The 19,274-nt window shown below is 51.5% G+C and overlaps 7 non-coding genes and 5 pseudogenes across 7 annotated transcripts; all 12 read left to right on the top strand.

Annotated features, from left to right (window-relative positions):
* Positions 1-412: 412 nt before the first annotated feature.
* LOC140470730 (5S ribosomal RNA) lies at positions 413-531 on the top strand. Its single transcript, XR_011956640.1, has one exon. It is a non-coding gene; the product is annotated as a 5S ribosomal RNA (ribosomal RNA).
* Positions 532-2,055: 1,524 nt separating this feature from the next.
* LOC140471950 (5S ribosomal RNA) lies at positions 2,056-2,174 on the top strand (annotated as a pseudogene).
* A 1,530-nt stretch (positions 2,175-3,704) lies between these two features.
* LOC140471916 (5S ribosomal RNA) lies at positions 3,705-3,823 on the top strand (annotated as a pseudogene).
* Positions 3,824-5,347: 1,524 nt separating this feature from the next.
* LOC140472521 (5S ribosomal RNA) lies at positions 5,348-5,466 on the top strand (annotated as a pseudogene).
* Positions 5,467-6,988: 1,522 nt separating this feature from the next.
* On the top strand, positions 6,989-7,107 carry LOC140472510 (5S ribosomal RNA; annotated as a pseudogene).
* A 1,523-nt stretch (positions 7,108-8,630) lies between these two features.
* Positions 8,631-8,749, top strand: LOC140470835 (5S ribosomal RNA). The gene has a single exon (XR_011956737.1). It is a non-coding gene; the product is annotated as a 5S ribosomal RNA (ribosomal RNA).
* A 1,535-nt stretch (positions 8,750-10,284) lies between these two features.
* Positions 10,285-10,403, top strand: LOC140467334 (5S ribosomal RNA). Its single transcript, XR_011955422.1, has one exon. It is a non-coding gene; the product is annotated as a 5S ribosomal RNA (ribosomal RNA).
* Positions 10,404-11,927: 1,524 nt separating this feature from the next.
* Positions 11,928-12,046, top strand: LOC140470054 (5S ribosomal RNA). Its single transcript, XR_011956323.1, has one exon. It is a non-coding gene; the product is annotated as a 5S ribosomal RNA (ribosomal RNA).
* Positions 12,047-13,576: 1,530 nt separating this feature from the next.
* LOC140471275 (5S ribosomal RNA) lies at positions 13,577-13,695 on the top strand. The gene has a single exon (XR_011956951.1). It is a non-coding gene; the product is annotated as a 5S ribosomal RNA (ribosomal RNA).
* Positions 13,696-15,219: 1,524 nt separating this feature from the next.
* On the top strand, positions 15,220-15,338 carry LOC140471979 (5S ribosomal RNA; annotated as a pseudogene).
* Positions 15,339-16,861: 1,523 nt separating this feature from the next.
* Positions 16,862-16,980, top strand: LOC140470830 (5S ribosomal RNA). Its single transcript, XR_011956736.1, has one exon. It is a non-coding gene; the product is annotated as a 5S ribosomal RNA (ribosomal RNA).
* Positions 16,981-18,515: 1,535 nt separating this feature from the next.
* Positions 18,516-18,634, top strand: LOC140468788 (5S ribosomal RNA). The gene has a single exon (XR_011955832.1). It is a non-coding gene; the product is annotated as a 5S ribosomal RNA (ribosomal RNA).
* Positions 18,635-19,274: the final 640 nt, after the last annotated feature.

Genomic DNA, 19,274 nt, shown 5'->3' with positions numbered 1-19,274 from the left:
CTCAGTATCATCAGCAAATTTGCTAATGTTATTGCTAATAGCATCTTCTATATCATGAACATATATTGTAAAAAGCTGCGGTCCCAGTACTGATCCCTGCGGTACCCCACTGGTCACTGCCTGCCATTCCGAAATGGAGGCGTGGAGGAGTGTGGAAGGATGAGAGAATGCAGGCTGCAGCCCTATGAAGCAGGGGGAGGTTTTGCAGTTGGCCTGTGTGGGGATGTGGGAGACGACAGGAGCGTGGTGGGCAAGGGCTAGCTGGAGGGAGGGAGGGAGGGAAGCACGCACGGAGGAGAAAGAGCAAAGAGAAAAGAGAGAAAAAAAAACAAAGGGGATCAAGAGAAAGAGCAGCAAAGAAAATGTGGCTGGCCAGCACGCCTTGAAGTGGGGAGAAAAGGCAGGGGCCAGCGCCTACGGCCATACTAGTCTGAAAACGCCCGATCTCGTCTGATCTCGGAAGCTAAGCAAACTCAGGCCTGGTTAGTACTTGGATGGGAGGCCGCCTGGGAATACCAGGTGCAGTCGGCTTTTTCCGCCAGCAGGGGCTGCTCAAGTCACCCCTCTGCACTCGTGTTGGGCCACGCACGCAATGCAGCGACAGGTTATTTTTGCTGCCGCTGTGCCTGGCATCAGTCTCCTGGAGACAGGGAGGGGAGGAGAGCGGAGCGCTGCCAAAATCAGCAAGAAAGACGGAAAGAAAGGGATTGGGGCTGCACGCTGTCTGCGGCTGGCAGTCAGGAAAGGAGGACAATAGACAATAGGTGCAGGAGTTGGCCATTCTGCCCTTGGAGCCTGCACCACCATTCAATATGATCATGGCTGATCATCCTTAATCAGTATCCTGTTCCTGCCTTATCTCCATAAGCCTTGATTCCACTATCCTTGAGAGCTCTGTCCAACTCTTTCTTCAATGAATCCAGAGACTGGGCCTCCACTGCCCTCTGGGGCAGAGCATTCCACACAGCCACCACTCTCTGGGTGAAGACGTTTCTCCTCATCTCTGTCCTAAACGGTCTACCCCGTATTTTTAAGCTGTGTCCCCTGTTTCGGCACTCACGTTTCCTGCCGCCAGAGTGTCCAATCCTTTGATAATCTTATATGTCTCAACCAGATCCCCTCTCAGTCTTCTAAACTCAAGGGTACACAAGCCCAGTCGCTCCAGTCTTTCAGTGTAAGGTAATCCCGCCATTCCAGGAATTGACCTCGTCAACCTACGCTGCACTCCCTCAATAGCCAGAATGTCTCTCCTCAAATTTGGAGACCAGAACTGCACACAGTACTCCAGGTGTGGTCTCACCAGGGCCCTGTACACCTGCAGAAGAACCTCTTTGCTTCTGTACTCAATCCCTCTTGTTATGAAGGCCAGCATGCTATTAGCCTTCTTCACTACCTGCTGTACCTGCATGCTTACCTTCATTGAGCGGTGTACAAGAACCCCCAGATCTCTCTGTACTGTCCCTTGACCGAAATTGATTCCATTTAGGTAGTAATCTGCCTTCCTGTTCTTGCCACCAAAGTGGATAAGCATCCATTTATCCACATTAAAGTGCATCTGCCATGCATCTGACCACTCACCTAACTTGTCCAGGTCACCCGGTAATCTCCTAACATCCTCATCACATTTCACCCTGCCACCCAGCTCAGTATCATCAGCAAATTTGCTAATGTTATTGCTAATAGCATCTTCTATATCATGAACATATATTGTAAAAAGCTGCGGTCCCAGTACTGATCCCTGCGGTACCCCACTGGTCACTGCCTGCCATTCCGAAATGGAGGCGTGGAGGAGTGTGGAAGGATGAGAGAATGCAGGCTGCAGCCCTATGAAGCAGGGGGAGGTTTTGCAGTTGGCCTGTGTGGGGATGTGGGAGACGACAGGAGCCTGGTGGGCAAGGGCTAGCTGGAGGGAGGGAGGGAGGGAAGCACGCACGGAGGAGAAAGAGCAAAGAGAAAAGAGAGAAAAAAAAAACAAAGGGGATCAAGAGAAAGAGCAGCAAAGAAAATGTGGCTGGCCAGCACGCCTTGAAGTGGGGAGAAAAGGCAAGGGCCAGCGCCTACGGCCGTACTAGTCTGGAAACGCCCGATCTCGTCTGATCGTGGAAACTAAGCAGACTCAGGCCTGGTTAGTACTTGGATGGGAGACCGCCTGGGAATACCAGGTGCAATAGGCTTTTTCCGCCAGCAGGGGCTGCTCAAGTCACCCCTCTGCACTCGTGTTGGGCCACGCACGCAATGCAGCGACAGGTTATTTTTGCTGCCGCTGTGCCTGGCATCAGTCTCCTGCAGGCAGGAGACAGGGAGGGGAGGAGAGCGGAGCGCTGCCAAAATCAGCAAGAAAGACGGAAAGAAAGGGATTGGGGCTGCACGCTGTCTGCGGCTGGCAGTCAGGAAAGGAGGACAATAGACAATAGGTGCAGGAGTTGGCCATTCTGCCCTTGGAGCCTGCACCACCATTCAATATGATCATGGCTGATCATCCTTAATCAGTATCCTGTTCCTGCCTTATCTCCATAAGCCTTGATTCCACTATCCTTGAGAGCTCTGTCCAACTCTTTCTTCAATGAATCCAGAGACTGGGCCTCCACTGCCCTCTGGGGCAGAGCATTCCACACAGCCACCACTCTCTGGGTGAAGACGTTTCTCCTCATCTCTGTCCTAAACGGTCTACCCCGTATTTTTAAGCTGTGTCCCCTGTTTCGGCACTCACGTTTCCTGCCGCCAGAGTGTCCAATCCTTTGATAATCTTATATGTCTCAACCAGATCCCCTCTCAGTCTTCTAAACTCAAGGGTACACAAGCCCAGTCGCTCCAGTCTTTCAGTGTAAGGTAATCCCGCCATTCCAGGAATTGACCTCGTCAACCTACGCTGCACTCCCTCAATAGCCAGAATGTCTCTCCTCAAATTTGGAGACCAGAACTGCACACAGTACTCCAGGTGTGGTCTCACCAGGGCCCTGTACACCTGCAGAAGAACCTCTTTGCTTCTGTACTCGATCCCTCTTGTTATGAAGGCCAGCATGCTATTAGCCTTCTTCACTACCTGCTGTACCTGCATGCTTACCTTCATTGAGCGGTGTACAAGAACCCCCAGATCTCTCTGTACTGTCCCTTGACCGAAATTGATTCCATTTAGGTAGTAATCTGCCTTCCTGTTCTTGCCACCAAAGTGGATAAGCATCCATTTATCCACATTAAAGTGCATCTGCCATGCATCTGACCACTCACCTAACTTGTCCAGGTCACCCGGTAATCTCCTAACATCCTCATCACATTTCACCCTGCCACCCAGCTCAGTATCATCAGCAAATTTGCTAATGTTATTGCTAATAGCATCTTCTATATCATGAACATATATTGTAAAAAGCTGCGGTCCCAGTACTGATCCCTGCGGTACCCCACTGGTCACTGCCTGCCATTCCGAAATGGAGGCGTGGAGGAGTGTGGAAGGATGAGAGAATGCAGGCTGCAGCCCTATGAAGCAGGGGGAGGTTTTGCAGTTGGCCTGTGTGGGGATGTGGGAGACGACAGGAGCCTGGTGGGCAAGGGCTAGCTGGAGGGAGGGAGGGAGGGAAGCACGCACGGAGGAGAAAGAGCAAAGAGAAAAGAGAGAAAAAAAAACAAAGGGGATCAAGAGAAAGAGCAGCAAAGAAAATGTGGCTGGCCAGCACGCCTTGAAGTGGGGAGAAAAGGCAGGGGCCAGCGCCTGCGGCCATACTAGTCTGAAAACGCCCGATCTCGTCTGATCTCGGAAACTAAGCAAACTCAGGCCTGGTTAGTACTTGGATGGGAGGCCGCCTGGGAATACCAGGTGCAGTCAGCTTTTTCCGCCAGCAGGGGCTGCTCAAGTCACCCCTCTGCACTCGTGTTGGGCCACGCACGCAATGCAGCGACAGGTTATTTTTGCTGCCGCTGTGCCTGGCATCAGTCTCCTGGAGACAGGGAGGGGAGGAGAGCGGAGCGCTGCCAAAATCAGCAAGAAAGACGGAAAGAAAGGGATTGGGGCTGCACGCTGTCTGCGGCTGGCAGTCAGGAAAGGAGGACAATAGACAATAGGTGCAGGAGTTGGCCATTCTGCCCTTGGAGCCTGCACCACCATTCAATATGATCATGGCTGATCATCCTTAATCAGTATCCTGTTCCTGCCTTATCTCCATAAGCCTTGATTCCACTATCCTTGAGAGCTCTGTCCAACTCTTTCTTCAATGAATCCAGAGACTGGGCCTCCACTGCCCTCTGGGGCAGAGCATTCCACACAGCCACCACTCTCTGGGTGAAGACGTTTCTCCTCATCTCTGTCCTAAACGGTCTACCCCGTATTTTTAAGCTGTGTCCCCTGTTTCGGCACTCACGTTTCCTGCCGCCAGAGTGTCCAATCCTTTGATAATCTTATATGTCTCAACCAGATCCCCTCTCAGTCTTCTAAACTCAAGGGTACACAAGCCCAGTCGCTCCAGTCTTTCAGTGTAAGGTAATCCCGCCATTCCAGGAATTGACCTCGTCAACCTACGCTGCACTCCCTCAATAGCCAGAATGTCTCTCCTCAAATTTGGAGACCAGAACTGCACACAGTACTCCAGGTGTGGTCTCACCAGGGCCCTGTACACCTGCAGAAGAACCTCTTTGCTTCTGTACTCAATCCCTCTTGTTATGAAGGCCAGCATGCTATTAGCCTTCTTCACTACCTGCTGTACCTGCATGCTTACCTTCATTGAGCGGTGTACAAGAACCCCCAGATCTCTCTGTACTGTCCCTTGACCGAAATTGATTCCATTTAGGTAGTAATCTGCCTTCCTGTTCTTGCCACCAAAGTGGATAAGCATCCATTTATCCACATTAAAGTGCATCTGCCATGCATCTGACCACTCACCTAACTTGTCCAGGTCACCCGGTAATCTCCTAACATCCTCATCACATTTCACCCTGCCACCCAGCTCAGTATCATCAGCAAATTTGCTAATGTTATTGCTAATAGCATCTTCTATATCATGAACATATATTGTAAAAAGCTGCGGTCCCAGTACTGATCCCTGCGGTACCCCACTGGTCACTGCCTGCCATTCCGAAATGGAGGCGTGGAGGAGTGTGGAAGGATGAGAGAATGCAGGCTGCAGCCCTATGAAGCAGGGGGAGGTTTTGCAGTTGGCCTGTGTGGGGATGTGGGAGACGACAGGAGCGTGGTGGGCAAGGGCTAGCTGGAGGGAGGGAGGGAGGGAAGCACGCACGGAGGAGAAAGAGCAAAGAGAAAAGAGAGAAAAAAAAAACAAAGGGGATCAAGAGAAAGAGCAGCAAAGAAAATGTGGCTGGCCAGCACGCCTTGAAGTGGGGAGAAAAGGCGGAAGCTAGCGCCTACGGCCAAAATAGTCTGAAAACGCGTGATCTCGTCTGGTCTCGGAAGCTAAGCAGACTCAGGCCTAGTTAGTACTTGGATGGGAGACTGCCTGGGAATACCAGGTGCAGTAGGCTTTTTCCGCCAGCAGGGGCTGCTCAAGTCACCCCTCTGCACTCGTGTTGGGCCACGCACGCAATGCATCGACAGGTTATTTTTGCTGCCGCTGTGCCTGGCATCAGTCTCCTGGAGACAGGGAGGGGAGGAGAGCGGAGCGCTGCCCAAATCAGCAAGAAAGACGGAAAGAAAGGGATTGGGGCTGCACGCTGTCTGCGGCTGGCAGTCAGGAAAGGAGGACAATAGACAATAGGTGCAGGAGTTGGCCATTCTGCCCTTGGAGCCTGCACCACCATTCAATATGATCATGGCTGATCATCCTTAATCAGTATCCTGTTCCTGCCTTATCTCCATAAGCCTTGATTCCACTATCCTTGAGAGCTCTGTCCAACTCTTTCTTCAATGAATCCAGAGACTGGGCCTCCACTGCCCTCTGGGGCAGAGCATTCCACACAGCCACCACTCTCTGGGTGAAGACGTTTCTCCTCATCTCGTCCTAAACGGTCTACCCCGTATTTTTAAGCTGTGTCCTCTGTTTCGGCACTCACGTTTCCTGCCGCCAGAGTGTCCAATCCTTTGATAATCTTATATGTCTCAACCAGATCCCCTCTCAGTCTTCTAAACTCAAGGGTACACAAGCCCAGTCGCTCCAGTCTTTCAGTGTAAGGTAATCCCGCCATTCCAGGAATTGACCTCGTCAACCTACGCTGCACTCCCTCAATAGCCAGAATGTCTCTCCTCAAATTTGGAGACCAGAACTGCACACAGTACTCCAGGTGTGGTCTCACCAGGGCCCTGTACACCTGCAGAAGAACCTCTTTGCTTCTGTACTCAATCCCTCTTGTTATGAAGGCCAGCATGCTATTAGCCTTCTTCACTACCTGCTGTACCTGCATGCTTACCTTCATTGAGCGGTGTACAAGAACCCCCAGATCTCTCTGTACTGTCCCTTGACCGAAATTGATTCCATTTAGGTAGTAATCTGCCTTCCTGTTCTTGCCACCAAAGTGGATAAGCATCCATTTATTCACATTAAAGTGCATCTGCCATGCATCTGACCACTCACCTAACTTGTCCAGGTCACCCGGTAATCTCCTAACATCCTCATCACATTTCACCCTGCCACCCAGCTCAGTATCATCAGCAAATTTGCTAATGTTATTGCTAATAGCATCTTCTATATCATGAACATATATTGTAAAAAGCTGCGGTCCCAGTACTGATCCCTGCGGTACCCCACTGGTCACTGCCTGCCATTCCGAAATGGAGGCGTGGAGGAGTGTGGAAGGATGAGAGAATGCAGGCTGCAGCCCTATGAAGCAGGGGGAGGTTTTGCAGTTGGCCTGTGTGGGGATGTGGGAGACGACAGGAGCGTGGTGGGCAAGGGCTAGCTGGAGGGAGGGAGGGAGGGAAGCACGCACGGAGGAGAAAGAGCAAAGAGAAAAGAGAGAAAAAAAAACAAAGGGGATCAAGAGAAAGAGCAGCAAAGAAAATGTGGCTGGCCAGCACGCCTTGAAGTGGGGAGAAAAGGCGGAAGCTAGCGCCTACGGCCAAAATAGTCTGAAAACGCGTGATCTCGTCTGGTCTCGGAAGCTAAGCAGACTCAGGCCTAGTTAGTACTTGGATGGGAGACTGCCTGGGAATACCAGGTGCAGTAGGCTTTTTCCGCCAGCAGGGGCTGCTCAAGTCACCCCTCTGCACTCGTGTTGGGCCACGCACGCAATGCATCGACAGGTTATTTTTGCTGCCGCTGTGCCTGGCATCAGTCTCCTGGAGACAGGGAGGGGAGGAGAGCGGAGCGCTGCCCAAATCAGCAAGAAAGACGGAAAGAAAGGGATTGGGGCTGCACGCTGTCTGCGGCTGGCAGTCAGGAAAGGAGGACAATAGACAATAGGTGCAGGAGTTGGCCATTCTGCCCTTGGAGCCTGCACCACCATTCAATATGATCATGGCTGATCATCCTTAATCAGTATCCTGTTCCTGCCTTATCTCCATAAGCCTTGATTCCACTATCCTTGAGAGCTCTGTCCAACTCTTTCTTCAATGAATCCAGAGACTGGGCCTCCACTGCCCTCTGGGGCAGAGCATTCCACACAGCCACCACTCTCTGGGTGAAGACGTTTCTCCTCATCTCTGTCCTAAACGGTCTACCCCGTATTTTTAAGCTGTGTCCTCTGTTTCGGCACTCACGTTTCCTGCCGCCAGAGTGTCCAATCCTTTGATAATCTTATATGTCTCAACCAGATCCCCTCTCAGTCTTCTAAACTCAAGGGTACACAAGCCCAGTCGCTCCAGTCTTTCAGTGTAAGGTAATCCCGCCATTCCAGGAATTGACCTCGTCAACCTACGCTGCACTCCCTCAATAGCCAGAATGTCTCTCCTCAAATTTGGAGACCAGAACTGCACACAGTACTCCAGGTGTGGTCTCACCAGGGCCCTGTACACCTGCAGAAGAACCTCTTTGCTTCTGTACTCAATCCCTCTTGTTATGAAGGCCAGCATGCTATTAGCCTTCTTCACTACCTGCTGTACCTGCATGCTTACCTTCATTGAGCGGTGTACAAGAACCCCCAGATCTCTCTGTACTGTCCCTTGACCGAAATTGATTCCATTTAGGTAGTAATCTGCCTTCCTGTTCTTGCCACCAAAGTGGATAAGCATCCATTTATTCACATTAAAGTGCATCTGCCATGCATCTGACCACTCACCTAACTTGTCCAGGTCACCCGGTAATCTCCTAACATCCTCATCACATTTCACCCTGCCACCCAGCTCAGTATCATCAGCAAATTTGCTAATGTTATTGCTAATAGCATCTTCTATATCATGAACATATATTGTAAAAAGCTGCGGTCCCAGTACTGATCCCTGCGGTACCCCACTGGTCACTGCCTGCCATTCCGAAATGGAGGCGTGGAGGAGTGTGGAAGGATGAGAGAATGCAGGCTGCAGCCCTATGAAGCAGGGGGAGGTTTTGCAGTTGGCCTGTGTGGGGATGTGGGAGACGACAGGAGCGTGGTGGGCAAGGGCTAGCTGGAGGGAGGGAGGGAGGGAAGCACGCACGGAGGAGAAAGAGCAAAGAGAAAAGAGAGAAAAAAAAACAAAGGGGATCAAGAGAAAGAGCAGCAAAGAAAATGTGGCTGGCCAGCACGCCTTGAAGTGGGGAGAAAAGGCAGGGGCCAGCGCCTACGGCCATACTAGTCTGCGAACGCCCGATCTCGTCTGATCTCGGAAGCTAAGCAGACTCAGGCCTGGTTAGTACTTGGATGGGAGGCCGCCTGGGAATACCAGGTGCAGTCGGCTTTTTCCGCCAGCAGGGGCTGCTCAAGTCACCCCTCTGCACTCGTGTTGGGCCACGCACGCAATGCAGCGACAGGTTATTTTTGCTGCCGCTGTGCCTGGCATCAGTCTCCTGCAGGCAGGAGACAGGGAGGGGAGGAGAGCGGAGCGCTGCCAAAATCAGCAAGAAAGACGGAAAGAAAGGGATTGGGGCTGCACGCTGTCTGCGGCTGGCAGTCAGGAAAGGAGGACAATAGACAATAGGTGCAGGAGTTGGCCATTCTGCCCTTGGAGCCTGCACCACCATTCAATATGATCATGGCTGATCATCCTTAATCAGTATCCTGTTCCTGCCTTATCTCCATAAGCCTTGATTCCACTATCCTTGAGAGCTCTGTCCAACTCTTTCTTCAATGAATCCAGAGACTGGGCCTCCACTGCCCTCTGGGGCAGAGCATTCCACACAGCCACCACTCTCTGGGTGAAGACGTTTCTCCTCATCTCTGTCCTAAACGGTCTACCCCGTATTTTTAAGCTGTGTCCCCTGTTTCGGCACTCACGTTTCCTGCCGCCAGAGTGTCCAATCCTTTGATAATCTTATATGTCTCAACCAGATCCCCTCTCAGTCTTCTAAACTCAAGGGTACACAAGCCCAGTCGCTCCAGTCTTTCAGTGTAAGGTAATCCCGCCATTCCAGGAATTGACCTCGTCAACCTACGCTGCACTCCCTCAATAGCCAGAATGTCTCTCCTCAAATTTGGAGACCAGAACTGCACACAGTACTCCAGGTGTGGTCTCACCAGGGCCCTGTACACCTGCAGAAGAACCTCTTTGCTTCTGTACTCAATCCCTCTTGTTATGAAGGCCAGCATGCTATTAGCCTTCTTCACTACCTGCTGTACCTGCATGCTTACCTTCATTGAGCGATGTACAAGAACCCCCAGATCTCTCTGTACTGTCCCTTGACCGAAATTGATTCCATTTAGGTAGTAATCTGCCTTCCTGTTCTTGCCACCAAAGTGGATAAGCATCCATTTATCCACATTAAAGTGCATCTGCCATGCATCTGACCACTCACCTAACTTGTCCAGGTCACCCGGTAATCTCCTAACATCCTCATCACATTTCACCCTGCCACCCAGCTCAGTATCATCAGCAAATTTGCTAATGTTATTGCTAAAAGCATCTTCTATATCATGAACATATATTGTAAAAAGCTGCGGTCCCAGTACTGATCCCTGCGGTACCCCACTAGTCACTGCCTGCCATTCCGAAATGGAGGCGTGGAGGAGTGTGGAAGGATGAGAGAATGCAGGCTGCAGCCCTATGAAGCAGGGGGAGGTTTTGCAGTTGGCCTGTGTGGGGATGTGGGAGACGACAGGAGCCTGGTGGGCAAGGGCTATCTGGAGGGAGGGAGGGAGGGAGTGAAGCACGCACGGAGGAGAAAGAGCAAAGAGAAAAGAGAGAAAAAAAAAACAAAGGGGATCAAGAGAAAGAGCAGCAAAGAAAATGTGGCTGGCCAGCACGCCTTGAAGTGGGGAGAAAAGGCAAGGGCCAGCGCCTGCAGCCATACTAGTCTGAAAACACCCGATCTCGTCTGATCTCGGAAGCTAAGCAGACTCAGGCCTGGTTAGTACTTGGATGGGAGACCGCCTGCGAATACCAGGTGCAGTAGGCTTTTTCCGCCAGCAGGGGCTGCTCAAGTCACCCCTCTGCACTCGTGTTGGGCCACGCACGCAATGCATCGACAGGTTATTTTTGCTGCCGCTGTGCCTGGCATCAGTCTCCTGGAGACAGGGAGGGGAGGAGAGCGGAGCGCTGCCCAAATCAGCAAGAAAGACGGAAAGAAAGGGATTGGGGCTGCACGCTGTCTGCGGCTGGCAGTCAGGAAAGGAGGACAATAGACAATAGGTGCAGGAGTTGGCCATTCTGCCCTTGGAGCCTGCACCACCATTCAATATGATCATGGCTGATCATCCTTAATCAGTATCCTGTTCCTGCCTTATCTCCATAAGCCTTGATTCCACTATCCTTGAGAGCTCTGTCCAACTCTTTCTTCAATGAATCCAGAGACTGGGCCTCCACTGCCCTCTGGGGCAGAGCATTCCACACAGCCACCACTCTCTGGGTGAAGACGTTTCTCCTCATCTCTGTCCTAAACGGTCTACCCCGTATTTTTAAGCTGTGTCCTCTGTTTCGGCACTCACGTTTCCTGCCGCCAGAGTGTCCAATCCTTTGATAATCTTATATGTCTCAACCAGATCCCCTCTCAGTCTTCTAAACTCAAGGGTACACAAGCCCAGTCGCTCCAGTCTTTCAGTGTAAGGTAATCCCGCCATTCCAGGAATTGACCTCGTCAACCTACGCTGCACTCCCTCAATAGCCAGAATGTCTCTCCTCAAATTTGGAGACCAGAACTGCACACAGTACTCCAGGTGTGGTCTCACCAGGGCCCTGTACACCTGCAGAAGAACCTCTTTGCTTCTGTACTCAATCCCTCTTGTTATGAAGGCCAGCATGCTATTAGCCTTCTTCACTACCTGCTGTACCTGCATGCTTACCTTCATTGAGCGGTGTACAAGAACCCCCAGATCTCTCTGTACTGTCCCTTGACCGAAATTGATTCCATTTAGGTAGTAATCTGCCTTCCTGTTCTTGCCACCAAAGTGGATAAGCATCCATTTATTCACATTAAAGTGCATCTGCCATGCATCTGACCACTCACCTAACTTGTCCAGGTCACCCGGTAATCTCCTAACATCCTCATCACATTTCACCCTGCCACCCAGCTCAGTATCATCAGCAAATTTGCTAATGTTATTGCTAATAGCATCTTCTATATCATGAACATATATTGTAAAAAGCTGCGGTCCCAGTACTGATCCCTGCGGTACCCCACTGGTCACTGCCTGCCATTCCGAAATGGAGGCGTGGAGGAGTGTGGAAGGATGAGAGAATGCAGGCTGCAGCCCTATGAAGCAGGGGGAGGTTTTGCAGTTGGCCTGTGTGGGGATGTGGGAGACGACAGGAGCGTGGTGGGCAAGGGCTAGCTGGAGGGAGGGAGGGAGGGAAGCACGCACGGAGGAGAAAGAGCAAAGAGAAAAGAGAGAAAAAAAAAACAAAGGGGATCAAGAGAAAGAGCAGCAAAGAAAATGTGGCTGGCCAGCACGCCTTGAAGTGGGGAGAAAAGGCAAGGGCCAGCGCCTACGGCCGTACTAGTCTGAAAACGCCCGATCTCGTCTGATCTCGGAAACTAAGCAGACTCAGGCCTGGTTAGTACTTGGATGGGAGACCGCCTGGGAATACCAGGTGCAGTAGGCTTTTTCCGCCAGCAGGGGCTGCTCAAGTCACCCCTCTGCACTCGTGTTGGGCCACGCACGCAATGCAGCGACAGGTTATTTTTGCTGCCGCTGTGCCTGGCATCAGTCTCCTGCAGGCAGGAGACAGGGAGGGGAGGAGAGCGGAGCGCTGCCAAAATCAGCAAGAAAGACGGAAAGAAAGGGATTGGGGCTGCACGCTGTCTGCGGCTGGCAGTCAGGAAAGGAGGACAATAGACAATAGGTGCAGGAGTTGGCCATTCTGCCCTTGGAGCCTGCACCACCATTCAATATGATCATGGCTGATCATCCTTAATCAGTATCCTGTTCCTGCCTTATCTCCATAAGCCTTGATTCCACTATCCTTGAGAGCTCTGTCCAACTCTTTATTCAATGAATCCAGAGACTGGGCCTCCACTGCCCTCTGGGGCAGAGCATTCCACACAGCCACCACTCTCTGGGTGAAGACGTTTCTCCTCATCTCTGTCCTAAACGGTCTACCCCGTATTTTTAAGCTGTGTCCCCTGTTTCGGCACTCACGTTTCCTGCCGCCAGAGTGTCCAATCCTTTGATAATCTTATATGTCTCAACCAGATCCCCTCTCAGTCTTCTAAACTCAAGGGTACACAAGCCCAGTCGCTCCAGTCTTTCAGTGTAAGGTAATCCCGCCATTCCAGGAATTGACCTCGTCAACCTACGCTGCACTCCCTCAATAGCCAGAATGTCTCTCCTCAAATTTGGAGACCAGAACTGCACACAGTACTCCAGGTGTGGTCTCACCAGGGCCCTGTACACCTGCAGAAGAACCTCTTTGCTTCTGTACTCAATCCCTCTTGTTATGAAGGCCAGCATGCTATTAGCCTTCTTCACTACCTGCTGTACCTGCATGCTTACCTTCATTGAGCGGTGTACAAGAACCCCCAGATCTCTCTGTACTGTCCCTTGACCGAAATTGATTCCATTTAGGTAGTAATCTGCCTTCCTGTTCTTGCCACCAAAGTGGATAAGCATCCATTTATCCACATTAAAGTGCATCTGCCATGCATCTGACCACTCACCTAACTTGTCCAGGTCACCCGGTAATCTCCTAACATCCTCATCACATTTCACCCTGCCACCCAGCTCAGTATCATCAGCAAATTTGCTAATGTTATTGCTAATAGCATCTTCTATATCATGAACATATATTGTAAAAAGCTGCGGTCCCAGTACTGATCCCTGCGGTACCCCACTGGTCACTGCCTGCCATTCCGAAATGGAGGCGTGGAGGAGTGTGGAAGGATGAGAGAATGCAGGCTGCAGCCCTATGAAGCAGGGGGAGGTTTTGCAGTTGGCCTGTGTGGGGATGTGGGAGACGACAGGAGCCTGGTGGGCAAGGGCTAGCTGGAGGGAGGGAGGGAGGGAAGCACGCACGGAGGAGAAAGAGCAAAGAGAAAAGAGAGAAAAAAAAACAAAGGGGATCAAGAGAAAGAGCAGCAAAGAAAATGTGGCTGGCCAGCACGCCTTGAAGTGGGGAGAAAAGGCAGGGGCCAGCGCCTACGGCCATACTAGTCTGAAAACGCCCGATCTCGTCTGATCTCGGAAACTAAGCAAACTCAGGCCTGGTTAGTACTTGGATGGGAGGCCGCCTGGGAATACCAGGTGCAGTCGGCTTTTTCCGCCAGCAGGGGCTGCTCAAGTCACCCCTCTGCACTCGTGTTGGGCCACGCACGCAATGCAGCGACAGGTTATTTTTGCTGCCGCTGTGCCTGGCATCAGTCTCCTGGAGACAGGGAGGGGAGGAGAGCGGAGCGCTGCCAAAATCAGCAAGAAAGACGGAAAGAAAGGGATTGGGGCTGCACGCTGTCTGCGGCTGGCAGTCAGGAAAGGAGGACAATAGACAATAGGTGCAGGAGTTGGCCATTCTGCCCTTGGAGCCTGCACCACCATTCAATATGATCATGGCTGATCATCCTTAATCAGTATCCTGTTCCTGCCTTATCTCCATAAGCCTTGATTCCACTATCCTTGAGAGCTCTGTCCAACTCTTTCTTCAATGAATCCAGAGACTGGGCCTCCACTGCCCTCTGGGGCAGAGCATTCCACACAGCCACCACTCTCTGGGTGAAGACGTTTCTCCTCATCTCTGTCCTAAACGGTCTACCCCGTATTTTTAAGCTGTGTCCCCTGTTTCGGCACTCACGTTTCCTGCCGCCAGAGTGTCCAATCCTTTGATAATCTTATATGTCTCAACCAGATCCCCTCTCAGTCTTCTAAACTCAAGGGTACACAAGCCCAGTCGCTCCAGTCTTTCAGTGTAAGGTAATCCCGCCATTCCAGGAATTGACCTCGTCAACCTACGCTGCACTCCCTCAATAGCCAGAATGTCTCTCCTCAAATTTGGAGACCAGAACTGCACACAGTACTCCAGGTGTGGTCTCACCAGGGCCCTGTACACCTGCAGAAGAACCTCTTTGCTTCTGTACTCAATCCCTCTTGTTATGAAGGCCAGCATGCTATTAGCCTTCTTCACTACCTGCTGTACCTGCATGCTTACCTTCATTGAGCGGTGTACAAGAACCCCCAGATCTCTCTGTACTGTCCCTTGACCGAAATTGATTCCATTTAGGTAGTAATCTGCCTTCCTGTTCTTGCCACCAAAGTGGATAAGCATCCATTTATCCACATTAAAGTGCATCTGCCATGCATCTGACCACTCACCTAACTTGTCCAGGTCACCCGGTAATCTCCTAACATCCTCATCACATTTCACCCTGCCACCCAGCTCAGTATCATCAGCAAATTTGCTAATGTTATTGCTAATAGCATCTTCTATATCATGAACATATATTGTAAAAAGCTGCGGTCCCAGTACTGATCCCTGCGGTACCCCACTGGTCACTGCCTGCCATTCCGAAATGGAGGCGTGGAGGAGTGTGGAAGGATGAGAGAATGCAGGCTGCAGCCCTATGAAGCAGGGGGAGGTTTTGCAGTTGGCCTGTGTGGGGATGTGGGAGACGACAGGAGCGTGGTGGGCAAGGGCTAGCTGGAGGGAGGGAGGGAGGGAAGCACGCACGGAGGAGAAAGAGCAAAGAGAAAAGAGAGAAAAAAAAAACAAAGGGGATCAAGAGAAAGAGCAGCAAAGAAAATGTGGCTGGCCAGCACGCCTTGAAGTGGGGAGAAAAGGCGGAAGCTAGCGCCTACGGCCAAAATAGTCTGAAAACGCGTGATCTCGTCTGGTCTCGGAAGCTAAGCAGACTCAGGCCTGGTTAGTACTTGGATGGGAGACTGCCTGGGAATACCAGGTGCAGTAGGCTTTTTCCGCCAGCAGGGGCTGCTCAAGTCACCCCTCTGCACTCGTGTTGGGCCACGCACGCAATGCATCGACAGGTTATTTTTGCTGCCGCTGTGCCTGGCATCAGTCTCCTGGAGACAGGGAGGGGAGGAGAGCGGAGCGCTGCCCAAATCAGCAAGAAAGACGGAAAGAAAGGGATTGGGGCTGCACGCTGTCTGCGGCTGGCAGTCAGGAAAGGAGGACAATAGACAATAGGTGCAGGAGTTGGCCATTCTGCCCTTGGAGCCTGCACCACCATTCAATATGATCATGGCTGATCATCCTTAATCAGTATCCTGTTCCTGCCTTATCTCCATAAGCCTTGATTCCACTATCCTTGAGAGCTCTGTCCAACTCTTTCTTCAATGAATCCAGAGACTGGGCCTCCACTGCCCTCTGGGGCAGAGCATTCCACACAGCCACCACTCTCTGGGTGAAGACGTTTCTCCTCATCTCTGTCCTAAACGGTCTACCCCGTATTTTTAAGCTGTGTCCTCTGTTTCGGCACTCACGTTTCCTGCCGCCAGAGTGTCCAATCCTTTGATAATCTTATATGTCTCAACCAGATCCCCTCTCAGTCTTCTAAACTCAAGGGTACACAAGCCCAGTCGCTCCAGTCTTTCAGTGTAAGGTAATCCCGCCATTCCAGGAATTGACCTCGTCAACCTACGCTGCACTCCCTCAATAGCCAGAATGTCTCTCCTCAAATTTGGAGACCAGAACTGCACACAGTACTCCAGGTGTGGTCTCACCAGGGCCCTGTACACCTGCAGAAGAACCTCTTTGCTTCTGTACTCAATCCCTCTTGTTATGAAGGCCAGCATGCTATTAGCCTTCTTCACTACCTGCTGTACCTGCATGCTTACCTTCATTGAGCGGTGTACAAGAACCCCCAGATCTCTCTGTACTGTCCCTTGACCGAAATTGATTCCATTTAGGTAGTAATCTGCCTTCCTGTTCTTGCCACCAAAGTGGATAAGCATCCATTTATTCACATTAAAGTGCATCTGCCATGCATCTGACCACTCACCTAACTTGTCCAGGTCACCCGGTAATCTCCTAACATCCTCATCACATTTCACCCTGCCACCCAGCTCAGTATCATCAGCAAATTTGCTAATGTTATTGCTAATAGCATCTTCTATATCATGAACATATATTGTAAAAAGCTGCGGTCCCAGTACTGATCCCTGCGGTACCCCACTGGTCACTGCCTGCCATTCCGAAATGGAGGCGTGGAGGAGTGTGGAAGGATGAGAGAATGCAGGCTGCAGCCCTATGAAGCAGGGGGAGGTTTTGCAGTTGGCCTGTGTGGGGATGTGGGAGACGACAGGAGCGTGGTGGGCAAGGGCTAGCTGGAGGGAGGGAGGGAGGGAAGCACGCACGGAGGAGAAAGAGCAAAGAGAAAAGAGAGAAAAAAAAACAAAGGGGATCAAGAGAAAGAGCAGCAAAGAAAATGTGGCTGGCCAGCACGCCTTGAAGTGGGGAGAAAAGGCAGGGGCCAGCGCCTACGGCCATACTAGTCTGCGAACGCCCGATCTCGTCTGATCTCGGAAGCTAAGCAGACTCAGGCCTGGTTAGTACTTGGATGGGAGGCCGCCTGGGAATACCAGGTGCAGTCGGCTTTTTCCGCCAGCAGGGGCTGCTCAAGTCACCCCTCTGCACTCGTGTTGGGCCACGCACGCAATGCAGCGACAGGTTATTTTTGCTGCCGCTGTGCCTGGCATCAGTCTCCTGCAGGCAGGAGACAGGGAGGGGAGGAGAGCGGAGCGCTGCCAAAATCAGCAAGAAAGACGGAAAGAAAGGGATTGGGGCTGCACGCTGTCTGCGGCTGGCAGTCAGGAAAGGAGGACAATAGACAATAGGTGCAGGAGTTGGCCATTCTGCCCTTGGAGCCTGCACCACCATTCAATATGATCATGGCTGATCATCCTTAATCAGTATCCTGTTCCTGCCTTATCTCCATAAGCCTTGATTCCACTATCCTTGAGAGCTCTGTCCAACTCTTTCTTCAATGAATCCAGAGACTGGGCCTCCACTGCCCTCTGGGGCAGAGCATTCCACACAGCCACCACTCTCTGGGTGAAGACGTTTCTCCTCATCTCTGTCCTAAACGGTCTACCCCGTATTTTTAAGCTGTGTCCCCTGTTTCGGCACTCACGTTTCCTGCCGCCAGAGTGTCCAATCCTTTGATAATCTTATATGTCTCAACCAGATCCCCTCTCAGTCTTCTAAACTCAAGGGTACACAAGCCCAGTCGCTCCAGTCTTTCAGTGTAAGGTAATCCCGCCATTCCAGGAATTGACCTCGTCAACCTACGCTGCACTCCCTCAATAGCCAGAATGTCTCTCCTCAAATTTGGAGACCAGAACTGCACACAGTACTCCAGGTGTGGTCTCACCAGGGCCCTGTACACCTGCAGAAGAACCTCTTTGCTTCTGTACTCAATCCCTCTTGTTATGAAGGCCAGCATGCTATTAGCCTTCTTCACTACCTGCTGTACCTGCATGCTTACCTTCATTGAGCGATGTACAAGAACCCCCAGATCTCTCTGTACTGTCCCTTGACCGAAATTGATTCCATTTAGGTAGTAATCTGCCTTCCTGTTCTTGCCACCAAAGTGGATAAGCATCCATTTATCCACATTAAAGTGCATCTGCCATGCATCTGACCACTCACCTAACTTGTCCAGGTCACCCGGTAATCTCCTAACATCCTCATCACATTTCACCCTGCCACCCAGCTCAGTATCATCAGCAAATTTGCTAATGTTATTGCTAATAGCATCTTCTATATCATGAACATATATTGTAAAAAGCTGCGGTCCCAGTACTGATCCCTGCGGTACCCCACTAGTCACTGCCTGCCATTCCGAAATGGAGGCGTGGAGGAGTGTGGAAGGATGAGAGAATGCAGGCTGCAGCCCTATGAAGCAGGGGGAGGTTTTGCAGTTGGCCTGTGTGGGGATGTGGGAGACGACAGGAGCCTGGTGGGCAAGGGCTATCTGGAGGGAGGGAGGGAGGGAGTGAAGCACGCACGGAGGAGAAAGAGCAAAGAGAAAAGAGAGAAAAAAAAAACAAAGGGGATCAAGAGAAAGAGCAGCAAAGAAAATGTGGCTGGCCAGCACGCCTTGAAGTGGGGAGAAAAGGCAAGGGCCAGCGCCTGCAGCCATACTAGTCTGAAAACACCCGATCTCGTCTGATCTCGGAAGCTAAGCCGACTCAGGCCTGGTTAGTACTTGGATGGGAGACCGCCTGGGAATACCAGGTGCAGTAGGCTTTTTCCGCCAGCAGGGGCTGCTCAAGTCACCCCTCTGCACTCGTGTTGGGCCACGCACGCAATGCATCGACAGGTTATTTTTGCTGCCGCTGTGCCTGGCATCAGTCTCCTGGAGACAGGGAGGGGAGGAGAGCGGAGCGCTGCCCAAATCAGCAAGAAAGACGGAAAGAAAGGGATTGGGGCTGCACGCTGTCTGCGGCTGGCAGTCAGGAAAGGAGGACAATAGACAATAGGTGCAGGAGTTGGCCATTCTGCCCTTGGAGCCTGCACCACCATTCAATATGATCATGGCTGATCATCCTTAATCAGTATCCTGTTCCTGCCTTATCTCCATAAGCCTTGATTCCACTATCCTTGAGAGCTCTGTCCAACTCTTTCTTCAATGAATCCAGAGACTGGGCCTCCACTGCCCTCTGGGGCAGAGCATTCCACACAGCCACCACTCTCTGGGTGAAGACGTTTCTCCTCATCTCTGTCCTAAACGGTCTACCCCGTATTTTTAAGCTGTGTCCTCTGTTTCGGCACTCACGTTTCCTGCCGCCAGAGTGTCCAATCCTTTGATAATCTTATATGTCTCAACCAGATCCCCTCTCAGTCTTCTAAACTCAAGGGTACACAAGCCCAGTCGCTCCAGTCTTTC

This window comes from Chiloscyllium punctatum, chromosome 3 (assembly GCF_047496795.1).
Source record: "Chiloscyllium punctatum isolate Juve2018m chromosome 3, sChiPun1.3, whole genome shotgun sequence".
In the NCBI taxonomy this organism is placed as follows: Eukaryota; Metazoa; Chordata; class Chondrichthyes; order Orectolobiformes; family Hemiscylliidae; genus Chiloscyllium; species Chiloscyllium punctatum.
The sequence above is the reverse complement of the archived record's forward strand: the minus strand, read 5'-3'. Positions and strand labels throughout refer to the sequence as shown.